Here is a 21,978-nt window from a genome sequence, read left to right on the forward strand (position 1 = left end):
TAGATTGGCTTCAACCAGAGCCAGGGCCTTTTCAGCTCTGGCTCCGGCCTGGTGGAACGCTCTGCCTCATGAGACCAGGGCCCTGCAGGATCTGATTTCTTTCCGCAGGGCCTGTAAAACGGAGTTGTTCCGCCTGGCCTTTGGCTTGGAGCCAATTTGATTCCCTCCCTCTCTTTCTTTTTTCCTTTCCTTCTCCTCCTACGATGAGGCTATATTTTAATGTTTAAATATTTTAATGTTGTATTTTAATTTTGTTTTTAAGTTGTAATCATTCAACTTGTTTTTATTATTGCTTGTAAGTCGCTCTGAGCCCGGCCTTGGCTGGGGAGGGCGGGGTATAAATAAAAATTATTATTATTATTATTATTATTATTATTATATATACCATATTATGCAACTGATATTGTGATTCCCTTGCAATCCAGTTGACCCTTCAGAAGATTGTGGCAAGATCAGTGGCGTAGCGTGGGTTGTCAGCACCCGGGGCAAGGCAAGTAATTTGCACCCCCTAACCCGTGGATTTGCACCCCCTAACCCTAACCCCCAGATGTTGCGCCCGGTGCGGCCGCCCCCCCCTGCACCCCCCACGCTACGCCACTGGGCAAGATATATGGATGATACACAACAGCAAATTAGAACTAATTGGTTATTTCATGAGACAAAGTTCACTTTTGAGTGCACTATCAAATAGTGAAGTATTTGTGTCAAAATAGTAGAGGACCTGAATTCCATCTGTATAAATACTACATGTGCTTTTAATTTAAGACAGAAAATCTTAAAAGTCTCTGATGGTTCAGAAGAATTGCTACAGAGAAAGGGATAAGGGGGTGAGATCTTGTTCCGGCTTCTTGGTCTTTCTGCTCCCATTCCTACCTCATCCATGGAAAAGAGAGATTCTCTGCCCTATGATAGCATGTAGCTGCCAGAGGGTTGGCCAAGAGGGAACGCAGCCTTTAGGCCTAAAAAAGGTTCCTCACCCCTGAATTAAACAAAACCTGAAGGTTCAATAACATATATATGCTTATAAAATTGGTTTGATAAAAGTTGTTATTCTTACATTGCTTTGGGATGTTTTATGGGAAAAGATTCAAAAATAATTATTGCAACTCTAATGTCATTCCAACTGTGAATGAATGGTTAACCCGTGGACTGGTTGGCTTTTGTCTTATTTTTCCAGTTTTATATTAAATGCACACAGTCTCCAGTTTACATTCTGAAAAAATAGGGGTTTGTGAACCAGTGGAGATGGCCAATCTTTGGTGGATCACTTTGATAGGTGGACAGAGCCAGCCACCTAACAGTCTTGATACCGGGTGGCTGCAATTTCGAAGAAAAAAAATCAGGAGTCAGCTGCACCCCTGATTCTTCCTTTGACATTTTTGTTGCTGCTTGAAACAGTGTATCTTAGGCTGCAATGCTACAATTATGGCATGGCCCTTCCCAAAAAATGGCTGCCAAACTTCTTTTGTTCTCAACTGGGGAAATTAGTAAAATAAATAAATAAATAATATATTCCAGCAGACATCTGGCAGCTGCTGACTCTCATTTTATGTGCGCAATTATTCTGTATTTAAGCACATGTATGATATATTATGTTGTAGTCTCATTACAATGCTGGTTGCTGCTTTGAATAGGATTTTCTTTGGCAGGAAAGCAGTTTGTGATGGAAATAAATAGCTTTAAAGAGATTGAAATAAAGGAATACATTAGCTTGATTATCACCAATTGCTTAGCTAATCGGAGACTATTAATGCATTAAGCTGTTTATTTTAAGAGCGCTGCTTGTTTCCATCAGTTTACAGAATGCATATTCATGCTGCTGTTTAGCCAACATCATTTTAAAATGAGAATGTAAACCTTTGAGAATTGCAGATTTACAAAAATATTTGGTCCGCCTTCTACTTGATGCATTGCTGCCACCTTGTGCTGAGAACAAATCCCAACAAACTTTTATTGGTCCTATTTCATAGTGATTTCCAGCGTAATTATTTTTAATCAGATATTGGTCACATTCATAATATTAAATTTGATCTTATTAAGCTGAGATTTGTATGCAGCCCTTTGTTTCTTCCTTCATGGAATGAAGCAATCAAAGCAAGTAATCTCTAATTAAACAGCTTCCCATTTCATTCAAACTAGGAAACAATGGCTGCCACATTCAGAACAAGCTAGGATATTTAACTACCTTCAGACTCTATGGTTTAATATACTGACTTGTTCCAAAACCAATAAGTAAAGTTTCCTTGTTTAGCGGAAATTGGGGGGGGGGGTGTGTGCCTCAATCTAAGCATGTTTAAAGAGATTCACATAAGGGCGAACAAACAAAACTCACTTCACTTATATTGGTGGGGTCTGAACTGGCAATGGCAGTGACAGACCAAGAAGGAGATCCTGTGGACATTGTTCTCCAAACCCTCTGGAGCAGATTTTGAGGCTGTGCTGGGGGGGGGGGGGCTGCAGGGAGCAGGGTTACGCTGTGCAAGGGCAAGACTCTTGGGCACACAGAACAGCAGCATTCTGGGCCAGAGGAGCTAGGACAGCATTTGCCAACCTCAGAAGACACCAATGTGGCTGTGAAAGGCACAGTGCACAGAATGATTCCTGCCATTCCCCAGAGGAAAAAGAGACAGGAGGAGATGGAGGAGTCTTTTCCCGTTCTTGACCTAACCCCTTCAGATCCAAGGCTACTGACCCTGGATAAGTATGCTGATAACCCACTTGCTACCTTCCTTGGAGATGATATTGGAGAAGGGGAATGCACTCTGGAGAAGGCAAGCTGAAAGGAAGGAGTAGGAAGTATTCAAGCCATATGTTTCCTGCCTTTGTAACCTATCCCCACAACCTCCAGATAGGCTCCAATACGCAAGGGGGAGATTCCAAGAGGCTTTGGAAGGGACAGTGGATAGAAAGATTCCTGCCACTTCCCAGAGGAATGTGGTGGTAGCAGGTGACTCTCTGCTGAAGGGGACAGAGGCAGGAGTGTGCAGAGGAAACAATGTCCTGGGTGGTGTACTGTCTTTTCCTATACAGTGGTGCCTCGCAAGACGAAATTAATTCGTTCTGCGAGTCTCTTCGTCTAGCGGTTTTTTCATCTTGCGAAGCAACCCTATTAGCGGCTTAGTGGATTAGCGGCTATTAGAGGCTATTAAAGGCTTAAGGGATTAGCGGATTAGCTGCTAAAAGGCTATTAGCGGCTTAGCGGCTTAGAAAAAGGGGGTGGGGAGCGAAAAAAAATCTCAAGACCCGCATGACATTTTCGTCTTGCGAAGCAAGCCCATAGGGAAATTCGTCCTGCGAAGTGCATCGAAAAACGGAAAGCCCTTTCGTCTAGCGGGTTTTCCGTCTTGCGAGGCATTCGTCTTGCGGGGCACCACTGTATTATACTATATTACACTACACAGAAATGTTTAAATGTTTCTTTGATTGTCCTTGAATCCCCCCCACCACACTTGCTATCCCCTCCTGTCACATCAGTGTGGTGTGCCATGCCCTTTGAGAACTTCTGATCTAGAGTGGGGTGTCCTACTTTCACAACTTCCTGAAAGCAGGCTATCCAACACACGTGCCCAGTGGTAATATTCCTTCCTGAATGCCTCATTTGTGGTGTGCTTTAATAAAAACAAAAAACAAGATTTCTCTCTTAGGGTGGATCTACACACAGGTGCCTAGGGCTTGCCGATCGAAAGGTCGGCGGTTCGAATCCCCGCAGCGGGGTGCGCTCCCATCTTTCGGTCCCAGCGCCTGCCAACCTAGCAGTTCGAAAGCACCCCCCGGTGCAAGTAGATAAATAGGGACCGCTTACCAGCGGGAACGTAAACTGCGTTCTGTGTGCTGCGCTGGCTCGCCAGATGCAGCTTGTCATGCTGGCCACGTGACCCGGAAGTGTCTCCGGACAGCGCTGGCCCCCGGCCTCCTGAGTGAGATGGGCGCACAACCCTAGAGTCTATCAAGACTGGCCCATACGTGCAGGGGTACCTTTACCTTTACCTTTACACACAGGAAAACCCCCGCTATAAATAAGTCAGAAATTAAATTGTTGTAACAAAAGAAAGATTGCTTCGCTAGGATAATGACAACTCCTCCTGATTGTACCTTTTGCTGTATACTGCTTCCTGTATTGGGAATGTTTAACTACCCTTCATCTTTTTTTTAAATGACATGCCAACTGCAAAATAATTAAAAATAGTCTTACTTGATTTAATTCTCTGAAATCCTACACAACTAGCCTTCAAAAACCCTCAACATTTGCAAAGATGAGAACTTTGTGCTGCTGGGTGCCAACTCCTGTGAGCCCTTGCCAGTATGGTCAACGGTGAGGGATAATCTCAATAAATTAGGACTAGTTAATACAATAACTAAAAGGGTTAAATGAACCAAGGATCATGCAACCATCCAAACGAACTATAATTAAGGACAATACCATATATTACACTTAAGCCCACAATGTTTCCAGCCTAAAAGTTTGCTTTGCACTTTCAATCATAGTACTTCTCAAACTTAAAATTTATAAACACTGTACTCGCAAAGCCTTTCAAGTTATACATATAGATTCACTTTACCCCATTTCATATTGCACTTTCAATCACACTTTAATCTGGGGGAAGGTAGTTGCACAAGTATTTTTTCCCCAAGGGCTCTCGTATCATTTAAACCAGGTAAAGTGGCAGTTTAACCCTTCTACTCTTAATTATTGGCTCCGTCTAAATCTAAATCTTGCTGGTCTACTGCCCTTAGTGACACAAGACCCCCATAAAAGTGCGTGGTCCAAAACTGTGCACCAAAAATTCCTTTCCTGCGGACTCCACCCACATCAGCTTCTCACGATGGGCTTTATTAAAGCAAAAAGGCTAATTGGACAGCGTCTGAAGGACTTAGAGCAACAGAACAATCTGGCCATTATAAAGAAACTCTGTCCTTGGTATGCCTTTTTTCTCTCCTCTCAGTTTGATTCCCTGGCACCATATTTGTATAAATTAACTATCCCAAAATACAGACGTGCCTTCACACTGGCCAGATTGGATGTAACGCCCTCCGCCGTACTTGAGGGCAGGTACCAAAAGATTCCAACTGAGAAAACGACTCTGCCCCTGTGGAGATGGTAATCTGGAAACAGTGGCTCATGTTCTCCTGTCCTGTCCCCTTTATAAAGATCTGAGGAATGAGATCATCACCCCCACTCTTACTTACTATCCCAGGCCACTCATCTGCGGCCACATTGTTCTTTCTGTTATCTGGTCAAAATGATCAGACAACAGCAAAGGTTGTTAGGTTTATTGAGGGTGCAATGAGATGAAGGGCCACTATCTGAACGATAAACTTGATCATTTGATTGTCCTTTTTACCCATTGTTGCCTTTTTAAGTGTATATATTGCTTGTTTTATGTTGCTATGGCCATTGGCTAATGCAAATAAAGTTTATCTATCTATCTTCTGCTCTGAGCCATTTGCACAATAAAAAAAAGCTGTCAGTACCTTCTCTCAAATGTATTTTTGTTTACCTAAAATTCAGTATTTTGTCACTCTTAACTTCCTTTCCTTCCACTTTGAGCACTTTGATGACCACAGGTCAATGATCAACAAGACATTACATCAGTCACTGCAAGATCTTAAAATGGAGGGGAACCACAAATCTCCCTTCAGAACAAAAGAAGCAATAGGACAGCTCATGTTGTTGTTAGCAGCTAAGCTTAAATACCTGCATCAGAAACCAGATTTTCACATCAGCCTCCAAACATGTTTAAACAGCACCAAACCTAAGTTAGTATTTTCAAAAACATTCTGCAGGGTCAGTCATTCTTCAGAGATTACATGATTCAGAAACTCCGTAGCAGGGCAGTTTACAATAAGTAACTCAAAACCTCAAGTGCGCATTTTTCAACACCAATGAGAACTCTGGACCCCTTCACAATACTAATCACCATTTGCTTACTCTATAAATACATGCACCAGACTTGCACAGTTTGAATTGTTCAACATGACTGTTTTTGTGCTCAGCAGCCAAAAGTTCTCTAACATTTAAATAATGCAAGCACAGTATCAACTGGCCAGTGATGCTCAGCACTAAGCAAACAAATGTGGCTATATACCGGACAATGAACAATATACAAATCCAAAATTTATGCCTAAATAAACTGTGTACAAACCCTTGCACCGTCCCTTAATGTGTAGGTGGGTTTTTGTCTAGAAGTCTCTTGGATTTGATCATCAAAAATTTGAGGCATCTTCACAAAACGACACACCTGATATTTTTCAAGTACAGCTGGCAGTGAAAAAGTCTGTCATCTAATGCAGGAACAAAAAAACCCCCTATGATAATTCATATAGAATGCCAATGGTTGCCAACTGAATCATGAACATGTCTGGCAGAAAGAGGTGAAAGAGTGGTGAACCCATAAGTCAAAGGACAGGACTCTCGATAGAAAAATGCCTGGTTTCTTACTCCCAGATCCTATATTCCCATCATCAAATTGTACAACATAAGTAAGCAAATTTACACCATGGGTAAAAAGTTAAACAGCATGCCTAGAAAATATCTGAAATTTTTAAATGCCCAAGCACATGTTAAGTTGGTGACAGGGCTTGACTGGTAATATTCTGCAGGTGAAGAAATGTACATTTCACCAGCTGCGGGTCCCACCGGGTCACCTCAAATTCATCTATTGAGTAGCGGCCCCAAAAGAGTCTTCTTGCACCTGCTCGTCCAGAGCCACAGCAGATGCCTCATCTTCACACTACCAGCAGGAATTGAGGGTGTGACTTACCTTCCTAGCTACATTATAGTACCATTATCACCCTGCATCCATCACACATCTGCATTGTCTGCTGGGACCCCCACCCAGAACAGCCCACACAAAGGTGGCCAGACTGCATAGTGGGCACCCTGAACACAGGCTGACCAAAATCTGTAGGCTCCCCTATGCCATGCCAAACCTTGCGATAGCTGCATCCAATAAAGTTAGCACCATTTCCAAGCCAGACCTGGACTGTTTCATTTCAAGGGGGGCTCCTGAAGAGGATGCCAGGAGGAAAGTGGGCAACATACCCATTCTCTTCAGTCCTTTGAGACTGGGAGAGAACATAAGAGAATGCTAACTGGGCTGTCACACCCTTAATATGACCAGCTTCTCCATTATTTCTAGAAGGAAAAGTAATTAAATATCTCATTTCACACAGAAACTCATGCTTCCAAAACAGCCAAATTAAGCTGTGCTGTAACTTATTTCCAAGACAAACTGAACACTTTGTTTCAGAGGTGCATGTATTTCTAGATTTCTCCTACATTAGAAAAAAAGTTGTTATAAATTACACTCTCAAAAATAGCAAAGAACCTGTGATTAAGCTATTTTGAGTGGGGGCGGCTTCAATGGGTGTCAAGAATCAGAAATGGAGTAATACCACTAAGAAAGCATAAAGCAGTTTACGGCATAAGAAATGAGACTGACTTAATCCTGGATGTAAAATAGCCAGTACTTTACGTTTATATACTGTATAAACATAAAATAATGCAGGTGTTTCAAAAGAAAAGTCACATTATGCTTGAGTAACAAAACACCTAGTAAAATAAATAAAACCACAAAGAAAGAGAAATTTATGTGTATGTACTTTACATTTAATCTCCTCATAATTGGTAACATGGAAACACAAGCTGTTCTGTGCCACAAAGTGATGGTCTAGCAGAGAAGCTTTCACAGTTCTGAAACAGAGACAGCACTCCATCAAGGAAGCATAAGTAGTGCAAAAGCCAATAGGGTGGATCCAATCTATTTCCTAATGTGAGTGGTTCAATTTAATATCCACATCCCAGTTTGGCAGAGAAACCTCAGTTCTGGAAGATAAAAACCACATACAATTGTTATCTTTAGCAAAGATAACAAATGCCAACTCATAAATAACAAATCCAAAACAGAAATGTGAAATCAAATTGCGTGTTTGCACAATGTTGTACAAAAATGTTGTACATTTAAAAACACAGTACAAAGAGATTTCTCAAGTTCTATGAATATGTTTTCTGGTTAAAATCCAGAAAAGCCGATGAGTGTACACACTGAGGTGTACTATCCCCTTGCACTTCACAAAATGCTGTTCCAGAAGACATTTGTGGGGCAGTAGCCAGAAGAGGAAACCATGAAGTGTCCCAATATGCATGCAGACATCATGCATAGCACCGTTGGGGCTTTCCTCAGACCACATCCTTAATCAGCCTTACATCACGTTTTTCTTTGGGGGGGGGGTGAAGGCAACTCTGATAAGGACTCTAGTTGGCATGGATGGGGGTTAAAGAGGAGTGCAATTGGGGGTAGAAGTCAAGCCTACTATACGAAAGTAAAATTTACATTGACCACGCCTACCGCTTTTGACTCTGGCCCTGCCCACCACTGGCGTGCGGCCCCTGGAAGGTTGCCCATGTGACCATGAGGCTGGAAAAGGTTCTTGACCTTTTTACAGCCAAAGCCTGAACCAGACATAACAAAATTTAACATAATCTCAACCCTGCACAGCAGAAGCTGAACAAACTGAAAATCTTGTATACTGTATATTTAAATGCAAGAGGAAGGCTATGAAAATATTTTATGCTAAGGCCATGTTAAATAATTTGTTTGCTAACAGCAGCCTAAAATCAGCCAAAATTCATTACAATTGGTGAATTTAATGCTTTTTGCAAGAGACTTTAGGTGTATTTCTTTGATAAGGCAGAGAACAGGCAGGAACTGTTCCAGCTTAGAGAATAAAAGATGAATTTTACAGTCAAGAGTGTTTAAAAACAAAAAACCAAAGGCAATAACACTACCTCAACATACAATTTTATACTGATTTTTTTTCTTTTTAGCAGTTGACTGAGCCCCAACGGTATTGAGATTTCATAATTTCATGCACTGTACAGTGGTGCCCCACAAGACGAATGCCTCGGAAGACGAAAAGCTCGCAAGACGAAAGAGTTTTTCGTTTTCTGAGTTGCTTCGCAAGACGGATTTCCCTATGGGCTTGCTTCGCAAGATGAAACGTCTTGCGCCTTTTTTTTTTAAGCCGCCAATGCATTCCTATGGGAAACCGTCAATACGCAGTGGTGCTTCGCAAGACGAAAAAACTCGTAGAACGAAAAAACTCGCAGAACGAATTAATTTTGTCTTGCGAGGCACCACTGTACTTAAAACTTTTTTTTGAGTAATACCACATATGATTGAGCATCCTTTATAAAATGACTTGTTGATTTTTACTACTGTCACTTTCTTTCATCTGGATAGTAGAAATGCTAGGACAGCGAAGAAGCAAACTTTGTCAAAGATACAGGGTTGAATCCAAGTAAGTCAATGCACGAATGGAATGTGCTCTTCGTTCCTGAGTTTCCCGTTCCTGCCCCTGCAATGGTGTTCGGGGCAGGTGTTTGGGGGGGAGGGATGAGGGAGAAGTACAGAGGGAGGGAAAGTTCTGTTGCACAAGTAGAGCTTTGTTTTGCCTGTGTAATGTCTTCATTGAATAGGTAAAGGTAAAGGTACCCCTGCCCGTATGGGCCAGTCTTGCCAGACTCTAGGGTTGTGCACTCATCTCACTCTATAGGCTGGGAGCCAGCGCTGTCCACAGACACTTCCGGGTCACGTGGCCAGCGTGACAAGCTGCATCTGGCGAGCCAGCGCAGCACACGCTGGTAAGCGGTCCCTATTTATCTACTTGCACCCGAGGGTGCTTTCGAACTGCTAGGTTGGCAGGCATTGGGACCGAACGACGGGAGCGCACCCCACCGCGGGGATTCGAACCGCCGACCATACGATCGGCAAGTCCTAGGCGCTGAGGTTTTACCCACAGCGCCACCCGCGTCCCTTCATTGAATACAACCCACCAAATTATATTTATATTATCTTGATCAAATTAATATGGCTACTTCTGTATTGTAGGCTAAGGGATATGCCACTGGGACTTTATTACTAAACACATGTATCTGTGAGTAGGCATGTGTAGTATTACACTGTTAGGCAGCAATCCAATACTTAATTATCTGAGAGCAAGTCCCACTCAATGAGACATATAAAGTAGACATGTAAGGGATTGCAGTGAATTCTGTATTTTCTGAAGTCATTCTACCATACCAGATAGACGTGCAAGGATATCACTTCCTGATAATTGACAATTTACCTCAAGTACGAAACTTTTGTTGTTGTTCAGAAATGTAGCCAGATGTTTTGATTGGGCTTTTAAATTCTTATACAGTGGTACCTCGGGTTACATACTTCACTAGCCCAAAAATATTGCCTTGGGTTAAGAACTTTGCTTCAGGATGAGAACAGAAATTGTGCAGCAGTGGTGCAGCGGCAACGGGAGGCCACATTAGCTAAAGTGGTGCTTCAGGTTAAGAACAGTTTCAGGTTAAGAACAGTTTCAGGTTGAGAACAGAACTCCAGAACGAATTAAGTTATTATCCCGAGGTACCACTGTATAAAAAGCAGGATGGGAAGGTCATTGGGGCTGCAATTCTAACGCTACTTACTTGAGAGTAAGCCCCACTGAATTCAATAGGACTTACTTCTGGTTCTGCTGTATGATACTTGCCAGTAGATTTTCCTCCATTAACAGGATTGTGATTTTCCTTAGACATAATGTTAAGAAATTGTATAATACAGTGGTGCCTCGCAAGACGAAAAGAATCCGTTCCGTGAGTCTTTTCGTCTTGCGGTTTTTTCGTCTTGCGAAGCAAGCCCATTAGCGAATTAGCGCTATTAGCACTATTGGCAGTTTAAGGGCTATTAACGGCTATTAAAGGCTTAAGGGATTAGCGGATTAGCTGCTAAAAGGCTATTAGCAGCTTAGCGCTTTAGAAAAAGGGGTTGGGGAGCGAAAAAAAACTCAAAAATTTTCGTCATTTTCGTCTTGCGAAACAAGCACATAGGGAAATTCGTCTTGCGAAGCGCCTCTGAAAACGGAAAACCCTTTCGTCTTGTGGGTTTTCCGTCTTGCGAGGCATTCGTCTTGCGGGGCACCACTGTACTCCTACCTAGCATAATGCATCTTTTGCTCTCACTGGATTTCCTTTACCTATACAAGAAGAGGAGGAGTTTGGATTTGATATCCCGCTTTATCACTACCTGAAGGAGTCTAAAAGCGGCTAACATTCTCCTTTCCCTTCCTCCCCCACAACAAACACTCTGTGAGGTGAGTGGGGCTGAGAGACTTCAAGGAAGTGTGACTGGCCCAAGGTCACCCAGCAGCTGCATGTGGAGGAGCGGAGACGCGATCCCGGTTCCCCAGATTACGAGTCTATCGCTCTTAACCACTACACCACACACTACAACCACTACAGTGGTACCTCTGTTTGAGGATGGGATCTGTTCTGGAGCTCCGGTCGGATCCTGAGGTTTCTGTAACTGGAGGGACAGCTTCTGTGCATGCGTGCGCGGTAGAGCGCTTCTGCGCATGCATGCGGAGCGAAACCCGGAAAAATACTTCCAGGTTTGCAGCGTTTGCATCCTGAAGGATACACAGCCAGAGGTGTGCATATCCAGAGGTACCATTGTATACACTTTCTCCAGAGGTTGTATTCAACTGAGCGTAACCAATTACTGTCATATTTTTAGCTTTCTACACAATAAACAATGTAGGTTTAGACATATCATAGAAACGTAGAATTAGAGGGTTATCTAGTCCAGGGGTTGTCCACCTGGTCCCTACCGCCCACTAGTGGGCGTTTCAGGATTCTAGGTGGGCGGTAGGGGGTTCTACGGCACAAGCTGACTCCTCCTTCCATTGAGTACTAGTGGGCGGTAAGGAAATTTTACCACCAAGAAAGATGCATTAGTGGGCGGTAGGTATAAAAATGTTGACTACCCCTTATCTAGTCCAATCCCCTGCAAGAATCTCAACAATTTGAGCAAACTCAAGCATGCCCTGTTCCCTCCTCTGTGTTCCAGTTCCCTCCCTAGCTGTCAGTTTTTAGGCAAACCATGGTTTGTATTTGTTCTCCCAATCAAAATTGATAACCCTAGTTTCAATAGGGTTTAAATTAAGCCAGCAAAACACTACCATAAACAAATGCTGTCAGCTCTTTTTCTTACTGATTTCTTTTTATCCATACATTTGAGAGGTTGAATATTTCGTAAATACGCCTAAATAAACAGGCCTACAGTCTCCAAACAAAACATAGGTCCAACATAATAAAAATGTAAAGACAAGGGAAAGCTGGCAGTAAAAACATTTTAAACCTACCCTTCATCAACGAAAAATCCCAGGTTGGGGTACAGTACAACCCATAAAAACACATCATAGTTTCATCAAGACCAAATTCACAGGGCAAGCACAGACAAACCACCCTGAACAGATAAAACAGTAATTAAAACAGAATCAAACAATAGCCACCTAATTGACAAATGCCTGAGCAAACAAATATATTTTGAGCTGGCAATGAAAACTCAGAGGGAAGGGAATTCTACAACCAGGGCACCAACCAAGAGAAAACCCTTTCCTCAGTGGCTGTGTAGCAGATATCATTCAATTGCAGTAAGCTCAATCGATGTCTATCCATCTCCTATAGCGCAAACTAGTTGCACTAGCAACTGCAAAAAAGACTGTTCCTCATTCTGATCAACTTAAGATTTTATAGTAAATTTCTGCTTTTTAATTAGCACAGCTCCCAGTGTTGATGAAACTCCTTATACGTACATGACACAAAACATGGATACACGCAGGCCCTGCTTACAATTGTTAGGTGAGTGTTTGCATAATGAACCCACAATTTCCACTGTTTGCTATGGAAACATTTCTACTGTAGGATTGCCTGCTCTCCTTCACCCTTCTCTCGATTGTTTCTTCCTGAGATTGTTGCGGCCAATCAGCAAAACAGAGGCAAAGGGCAGCGGGGGCTGAAAAGATAAAGTTTCTGTCTGGAAGACTGGGGCCTCTAAATGCTCGTTCTGACATTACATTTAAGGAGGGAAAGAAGTGAAAGGAATTTGCAACTCCTTTTCTATCTCTGCTCTAATGCGTAGAGTCACCACAGAGGTCACCATAAGAAAGATCCAAGAGCCCCCTTTTCACAAGGATTCTCATACTTTTGCTTTCCCCAGTTCTGTGTAGTATGAGTTGGCCCTTTGAACTTAATAACTTGAATACCAGAGAAATACGACTTCCTAATGCCAGCATCTGATGTTGTTGAAAGAGATCTTTTCACTGAACTTTTAAAGCATATGAATTGCTACTGGGGAAGTTAGAGAATTTGATTCACTGGAGTTTTTATCCTGTGCTATGCTGTTATTTTATTGCTTTATTATACGATTATTATTTTTTCCCTCTTTCATAAACAATTCTCGGAATGCCAAAGACAAATATGAACTACACCATCCCCAAAGGTTACTGTTATTAAATGAACCCAGGAACATTTTTATCTGAAACTTTATAATACAAATTCAGAAATACTTCAGGATACAGGGTAAACCTTTAAAAATCAGAATGAGTGGGGGGGGGGGTTACCTACAAAAAGCTAAGATATGATTTCAGACAATATCTAATTCTCCAAAGATTTGTCATATTTAGGAATTAGGATATATCATAATATAAACTACATGGTCAAAATTAACCACGACAGTTTATATGAAAAGACAAAGATATTGATAGATGACTACCAGTTTTACAGCTGAATGTTCTTCCAAGAGTTTTGTTTGTATTCATTCCACTGCTGATATCTTTCCAAATTTTTAACAACTGGCAAAACTTATTTAATTTCTTTTGGTCTGGGAAAAGACCAAGGATAGCACCAAAAACACTTTACAAACCAAAAAGAGCAGAAGGCTTAGGATTTCAAAACCATAAATGCAAATTATCTATCTGCGATGCTAAATCATGAGACAACCTGGTTTATGCATAATGAAGCTTCAGTCATGAAACAAGGCATAATCAGCACATTTAAAATGCTGTGTGATTCTGTACAAAAAGAGACAGTGACATTTAAAAAAATACAATGCAACAGAAAATCAATCTAAAACAAGTACAAGGTTGAGGAACCTCAGCAAAACTATCCTAGAGTGTTTTTGCCTTGCTGGAATGTGTCCTTGAACTTTGATAATGCATTTTGCTTGTCTGGATGGAGGATAGATAGTGAGTGAGTGTGTCTGTGCAGAAACTAGCTTACTGTGCAAAGAAAAATGTACATTCATAATAACAACAATATCTTATTATTTATACCCTGCCCATCTGTCTGGTTTTCCCCAGCCACTCTGGGCAGCTTACAACATATCTAAAAACATAATAAAAACATCAAGCCTTAAAAACCTCCTGATACTCTGTCCTCTTTTGTCTCCAACCCCTTCCACCACTGGTATGTGGCCCTCAAAGGCTGAAAAGGGTTCCCCATCCCTGGTCTAGTATAAAGAAAACCTAGCTCTGTACTATTTCCTAACTGAGAGTCGTAACTAAATATGGAGTAGTACAGTTGCGAACGTGATCTGTGCGGGAGGCACGTTCGCAGCCCGCAGTGCCGTGTCTGCGCACGTGCTGGTTGCGATTCAGCACTTCTGCACATGCACAAGCACTGAAACCCAGAAGTAACCCGTTCCGGTACTTCCGGGTTTGGCGCGGTGCGCAACCCGCAAACAAGCAACCTGAAGCGTCTGTAACCCGAGGTATGACTGTATTAATATGAAGCAGAGAAGCAAAATGCCTCCCAAAGAAAATGTTCAAAATAGTAATAAAATTAAAGTAACTAGATATAGTTGGTAAGTTCTTACCAAGGCGAATGAAAATAGAATTTTGCAACATCAGACTATGACAATCACTCTGCTGGGCAAGCTGAAATGCTTGTGGATGAACAACCCCGTCTCTTCCCCGCTCATGCTACTCTAGAGTTCTCCACCCCAAGTCAATTTAATGGGGTGTTGTGGCTGTGGGGAGTAAAAAGCCCAGTTGCATAAGCAGAAGTCCTTCTGCACAGCAGATGGGTCGCTTTAGGTCAGAGGTGTCCAAACTTTTTTTCAAAGAGGGCCAGATTTGATGAAGTGAAGGGCCAAATTACCCCAGGAAATAAACTGCCGCAGGGGCCGGATTAAACCAACCAGCAGGCCGGATTAGGCCTCCGAAACGGACTTTAGACACGGCTGCTTTAGGTGAATTCTACTCTGGTTGAATTTACACCAGTCGTCTTTTAGCCTAATCTACTTCACAAAGTCGTTTATGAGGATAAAATGGGTAGGGAGCATGCACACCATCTTCAGCTTCTTGGAGGAAATGCTGGATATAAATGTAATAAAGATGGAAATAGACGTGGTCTAAACCACTGAGCCTTGGGCTCGCCAATCAGAAGGTCGGCAGTTCGAATCCCCACGACGGGGTGAGCTCCCGTTGCTCGGTCCCTGCTCCTGCCAACCCAGCAGTTCGAAAGCACGTCAAGTGCAAGTAGATAAATAGGTACCGCTCCAGGCAGGAAGGTAAACGGTGTTTCCGTGCGCTGGTCTAGTTTTGCCAGAAGCAGCTTAGTCATGCTGGCCACATGACCCGGAAAAACTGTCTGCAGACAAATGGCTCCTTCGGCCTGTAAAGCGAGATGAGCGCCGCAACCCCAGAGTCGTTCGCAACTGGACTTAACTGTGAGGGGTCCTTTACCTTTTATAGCTCCAATAGAAAACTTGGGCAATAACCAACATCATGTGAATGGACCTCTACTCCCAAGATGAGACTTCCCCTTCCTGTTCTCTTTCTCCTTGCTGTACCCACTCCCAATCTGACCCAGAGGGTCCCTGGACCTAAGGTGGTATTTAACACCCAGATTAATCCAAATATACCCAGAGAAGGCGATGGTGTAGGAAGGGCATAAACCCAAGAGGAGATATTGCACATATTCTGGGGACTGTGTGAAAAATCAAAGAGGTACTGGGAAGTAATTTTAGAGTATTAGAGAAATGACAGGATACAGTGGCATCTGGAACAATACAGTGGTGCCCCGCAAGACGAATGCCTCGCAAGACGGAAAACCCGCTAGACGAAAGGGTTTTCCGTTTTGGAGGTGCTTCGCAGGACGAATTTCTCTATGGGCTTGCTTCTTCGCAAGACGAAAATGTCTTGCGATTCCTGGGGTTTTTTTTCCGCTCCCCACCCCCTTTTTCTAAGGCACTAAGCTGCTAATAGCCTTTTAGCAGCTAATCCACTAATCCCTTAAGCCTTTAATAGCCGCTAATAGCCGCTAAACCGCTAATAGCGCTAATCCGCTAATGGGCTTGCTTCGCAAGACGAAAAAACAGCTAGACGAAGAGACTCACGGAACGGATTCTTTTCGTCTTGCGAGGCACCACTGTAGTTGTGTGATTTGGCAATATAATACATGAGATGCTGAAGGATGATTATCCATCTACAAGCAACAGCTAAAATGCCAATTAGCTACTAAACAGAGACAGAGTTTCATCATGGAGGTTTAGATGTTTAGGGTGTGGGACTAGTACTGTACCTGGGAGACCAGAGTTTGAATCCACACACAGCAAGGAAGCTCACTGGGTCACTTGAACCAGTCACTGCCTCACAGCCTAACCTTGTGGCGATTAAATGAAGAGGGGGATAACTGTATGACACCATGAGTTCCTTGGAGAAAAGTTAGGATATAAATGCAATAAATAAATAATCTGGAATGAGGTGCATTCCTAGATATTGTTAAGAAAAGAGAGAGCAGATGGAGTAATAAAAGCTTTATTGCATAATAGTATATGTTCATTATATACTGGAATGATAAAGAACAGAATCGTGCTCAGTCCTACAGTTTATTAGTTTTGTAAAATTAAGAACGTTGCCTATACTCTTATTTTTCTCAAGCAATGTACTATATCAGATGATATTTATTGTTTTATTTGCTTGATGGATTATTTGTGGATCATTTTTCTGTGGATCAATTCATCCTTTTCCATAACAATAAAAAAATTATGAGAAATGAACTAATCCACAACATCTTTGGAGATCCACCTCACTATTGTTTTTCTGTCTAGAACTGTCACTGCACCCTGGTGAGTCAAAGAAGACACGTTGACAGATCAGGTGGAGCAAAATACTTCTTGCCGAGCCAATAATCCATTCCAACTTGAATCAAGATGTATATACAAAGCAAACACTAACTCCCACATGGATACAAGCTAATGGTGAATTTGCACATGAACTTGGACAGCCTCAACTGTGCTTGTTCTCTACTCTGAAGAGAAGTGCATAAAAACATACATCAACATACGTTGCTGGATAAAAATAGCAAGCCAACAGAAGACAGGGTGATTTCTGATGCCATGTTGTTGCGCAACAATAGCATTCTTGGACTCCATCTTCATTTTCTCTTTAAACATTTCCCATTTAGACCAGTAATTTACTTCTCAATTAGAAGTAAATTACTGGTCTAAATCTTTGCTTTAGGGGTATACCAGGGTATTGGGACAGCTTCAGATCCAAGCTGCTTCCAAGTCATCCCCAGGATGCTCTTTTTGGCTTGTGATGTCAGAGCTCAGGTGTCAGGTCAGGTCTTCAGGGGTTTCTGTGACAGTGGAGGGCAGGGGAGAGTGCAGTGTCAGAGAAGGGTATCCAATCTATTTTATGCTCCTGGGATCCCTTAGGCATTCCATATATATATATATATATATATATATATATATATATATATATATGGTAAAGGTATCCCTGCCCGTACAGGCCAGTCTTGACAGACTCTAGGGTTGTGCGCCCATCTCATTTAAGAGGCCAGGGGCCAGCTCTGTCCGGAGACACTTCCGGGTCACGTGGCCAGCGTGACATCGCTGCTCTGGCGAGCCAGAGCCACACACGGAACGCCGTTTACCTTCCCGCTGGTAAGCGGTCCCTATTTATCTACTTGCACCCGGAGGTGCTTTCGAACTGCTAGGTTGGCAGGCGCTGGGACCGAGCAACGGGAGCGCACCCCGCCGCGGGGATTCGAACCGCCGACCTTTCGATCGGCAAGCCCTAGGCACTGAGGCTTTTACCCACAGCGCCACCTGCGTCCCCACAGCGCCACCCGCGTCCTGTTGGTTGGTTGGTTGTTTTTGTTTGTTTGTTTGAAGAGGTGGTTCAGGATATTTACAGCTAGACCTAGATACTGGCTACTTGATTCAGGGCAAAAATACAACAGTTCCCCCTTTAGGTCAGCAAGGCTAGAATCTTAGATCTAATGAGTACTTCTATAATCTCTCGATTCTTATGAGGCACTGGAAAATTCTAAATAATTTCCTGAACAATCATGATATAGAAATCATTCCTTTCACAAAGTCTGTGGAAAACCAATGCTTCCCAATGAGGTGAAGAACTAAGAAAACAAATAAGAACTAAGAAAACAAATACTCCAAAGGAATAATGATTATAGAAACCACACTGGACAAGGCAGAAGAGGAAAAGATGTGACCGTTCAAACACATATTGCCTTTTCTACATCAGGAAATGCATTGTGGTAACAAAGACTAGGTTGCAAAGGGGACCTACTACATTCCGTCTTACAACCAGCAAGAAATTAAAAGGTTAATGGGGAAGAAAAAAAATCCTCCCTCTGCCTCTGAAAACTATGGAGGCAGTTGAAATCTTATAGTCTGCACTGGTATCCATGAAAACAAAGATTAGTTAATGTACTATCTCCATCTTTCATAATTATACCTTTGGCATCACAGAAATGTCTCCTTCCAAAAAGTACACATACATGAATACTCATCTCCTCAGATTCTCCAATTTTTTTTCTGGATTTGTTGTCTTGGAAGTGATACAATAAAATGCAGTCAATGACATTATCGGAAGTTATTAATTTCAATTACTGTATCACAGCTCAGTGAGCACTCGAGGCTTGACATACTTTTCATTAGAAAATCAACTTACTCTCTCAGACCAGTAAGACGTGTTTAGAAAGTGAAAGTACACGTTACAAAAGGCTCCTCCATGGAAACATTGCCCTACAGCAACTTATCAGCTATTAAACTAACACAGCATTTATTTCTTATGGTCTGGATATTTGTTAACCCTGACTTTGTACTTTCACTTTAAGTGGAAATTAAATCCCCTGATACTCTGATTAGAATGGGCTAAATCAAGGACATTGTCTGTTCAAATGTACCTCCTATCTCCCAAAAGCAAACCTTATTTACATGTAGAATGGCAATTTTAAACATTAAAGAGCAAAGGTTGTATCCAAGTGTCAATCACCACTTTGTCCTAGAAAGCAGTGCCCCCCAGAGGTAAATGTTTATCATCATTTAGCCCTATTAGGTTTCTACAGATTGTAAACCTCTTCGCTTCCTGTCCAATTCAATGTGCTGTGTGCTGGCTGAGGCTTATGGAAGTTCTAGTCCAAAACATCTGAATGGCACCAGGTCGACTCATGCCATAAAACACTGTTTAAATTGGGGGTATAAATAACTTTTTTTCCAACATTGCTAACACCTTAAATTGTCAGGCTAGCTTACACTGACAATTTATATTTGATGGAGTAACCATACAAACCAATTACCGTCTATAAGACTCACTTTTTCCCTCCTAAAAAGTAAGGGGAAATGTGTGTGCGTCTTATGGAGCAAATGCAGGCTGCGCAGCTATCCCAGAAGCCAGAACAGCAAGAGGGATTGCTGCTTTCACTGCGCAGCGATCCCTCTTGCTGTTCTGGCTTCTGAGATTCAGAATATTTTTTTTCTTGTTTTCCTCCTCCAAAAACTAGGCACATCTTGTGGTCTGGTGTGTCTTATAGAGCGAAAAATACGGTATATATTTTGAACCATAATCCTACTTTAGGTCAGGAGTGGGAAACCTGTGGCTCTCAATATGTTGCGGGTCTCCCAACTCCCATCATCCCTGACCCAGACTGGCTTGGGATGATGGGAGTACAGTGCCTTAGGAGGCCATGCCTCTTGATAACCCATTCTTGTGTTGACACAACTTTATACAATCACATACACACATACTCACAGAGCTCATCCCTTCTGTACAAACTTTTCAGAGCTACGTTAAGAACAATGTAAATCCTATAGATCCCTTTCCAACGGTGGTTGGTTATTGCAACCAAACTAGAACACTCTACTATTATGGTGTAGCATCAATCAGTTGCATACTGTACAGTCCTCTTTCAACATCATATTCTCCAAATAGTCACATCTCATTTATACCTCCCAATTTGAACCATGAAACCCCCTTCAGAATCAAGGGTGAAGTTCTGTGAACTGGTTTTTTTAAAGCTGCTAATAGGAGAATGGGGAGAAACTCATTTCTGTATTTATTATATTAGAACTGGAACTGCAGATTGTTAAGAATTCAAATACCCCAGTTCAGCTTAATATTTACACACACTCCACCACCCTGCTAGTTCTTAAAATGCACCATTCTCAGCCTCTTGTGATCTGTGGGGTTTGCAAGACTGGCTGGTTGTGCTGGTGTAGACAGACTAAGAGTTAGGAGACAACAGGAAGACTGAACCAAAACAAAAGGGGAATGTAGACCAAGAGGCCATGGAAGAGAGCATGGGAGGAGAGTTTTGAAGCAGTAGTGATCATGGGAAGCACTGGTGCAATGATGCCATTACGTAGCATTGTCATTGAAGACAAGCCAACATGAGCAGCAGCACTCCTGCCATGGTGGTTTCTTCTGTGGAAACTGATGCCCTTTGCATAAGAATGCCTTTCCTGAGACAGCAGCAATGAATGGCAGATTTGGGGGTCATGCCCAAAGGCACTACTCCAATGAATGGTTCTTTGCCTACTATGCAAGCTGCTTGCTGCTTCTAGTGGAAACACAGTGATCCAAATTCCCCAGTAGTAGCCTTTCCCCCTTTTGATGATGCACAGGCATTTGCACAACTTCAATTCTCTCCAACCTGGCTGACCTCTGCTTTTCAAAAGAAGAAGAAGAGTTTGGATTTGATATCCCGCTTTATCACTACCCTGAGGAGTCTCAAAGCGGCTAACATTCTCCTTTCCCTTCCTCCCCCACAACAAACACTCTGTGAGGTGAGTGGGGCTGAGAGACCTCAGAGAAGTGTGACTGGCCCAAGGTCACCCAGCAGCTGCATGTGGAGGAGCGGAGACGCGAACCCGGTCCCCCAGATTACGAGTCTACCACTCTTAACAACTACATCACACTGGTTCTCGAGGTAACAGCTCCTCAGCATCTTTTCCTAGTCCCAGCATGGGAAGGAGTGGATGATGACACTGAAACTGGTGCCGAGCTCCAGTTTCCATTCTCATTCATGCTTTTATCTTTGCTGTCAGAACTGTAACCCCGGTGCACCTGCTTCATGACCCAGAAAGCTGTCTGCGGACAAATGCCGGCTCTCTTGGTCCAAAACCGAGGGGTCCTTTACCTTACCAGTCTGAACAGAAAGAGAAGGTTCTGTTGTCTACCTTTGCCAATATGCAGGTGGGTGGCAATTCCTGGTGCCTTTCCCACAGAGGGAGGGAGCTGCACCAGGTTCTCAAATAAGGATACTTTAATCCAAACCCAGATATATTTTGCATGTATCTCATGATCCCAGTCACAAAAGTATAAGCCCCAATAATCCTACACAAAGATGCAAGTTCCACTGATGCAAGTTTCAATTGATGCAGTTTTGCCTATAGTGATATGTTCAAACCTGTTCATTCACCTCAGGCACCCAATACATACATATAAACATCATTGAAAGCGCACATCACCAGTTCTCATCCATGCTGAATTTTGCTTTCTATCCTGTAAGTACAGTAATGTATTTCTCACTCTATACTGGGAGAAGGAGTTCTGTTAAAAACACTTCCACTGCTGTGGGTAGAATTTTTACACCCTTGCCGCTATTCACACACAATAACACAATCACCAAGTGAGAAAGAAGAAAATATAAAAGGCACCTACACAGAACCACATTCCATTATTCTGTATTATTTAATATGGAATAACTATTATTTTGTGGTTCTGTATTCAATCACTAAAAGTAATGTCACTCTGGGAATATTTTACTGAAAGGTCTACAGCATATATTTTTTAAAAATGACGCTCTGTCCTGACACATGCACTGAAATTCAGGAA

The 21,978-nt window shown here is 42.4% G+C and overlaps 1 protein-coding gene across 2 annotated transcripts in view; it reads right to left on the bottom strand.

Annotated features, from left to right (window-relative positions):
• Positions 1 to 21,978, bottom strand: part of RALGPS2 (Ral GEF with PH domain and SH3 binding motif 2) — a 103,688-nt gene that overhangs the window by 78,976 nt on the left and 2,734 nt on the right. The gene's annotated exons all lie outside the window — the stretch shown is intronic.

Source organism: Podarcis tiliguerta (assembly GCF_965153285.1).
Source record: "Podarcis tiliguerta genome assembly, chromosome: 6".
NCBI lineage: Eukaryota > Metazoa > Chordata > Lepidosauria > Squamata > Lacertidae > Podarcis > Podarcis tiliguerta.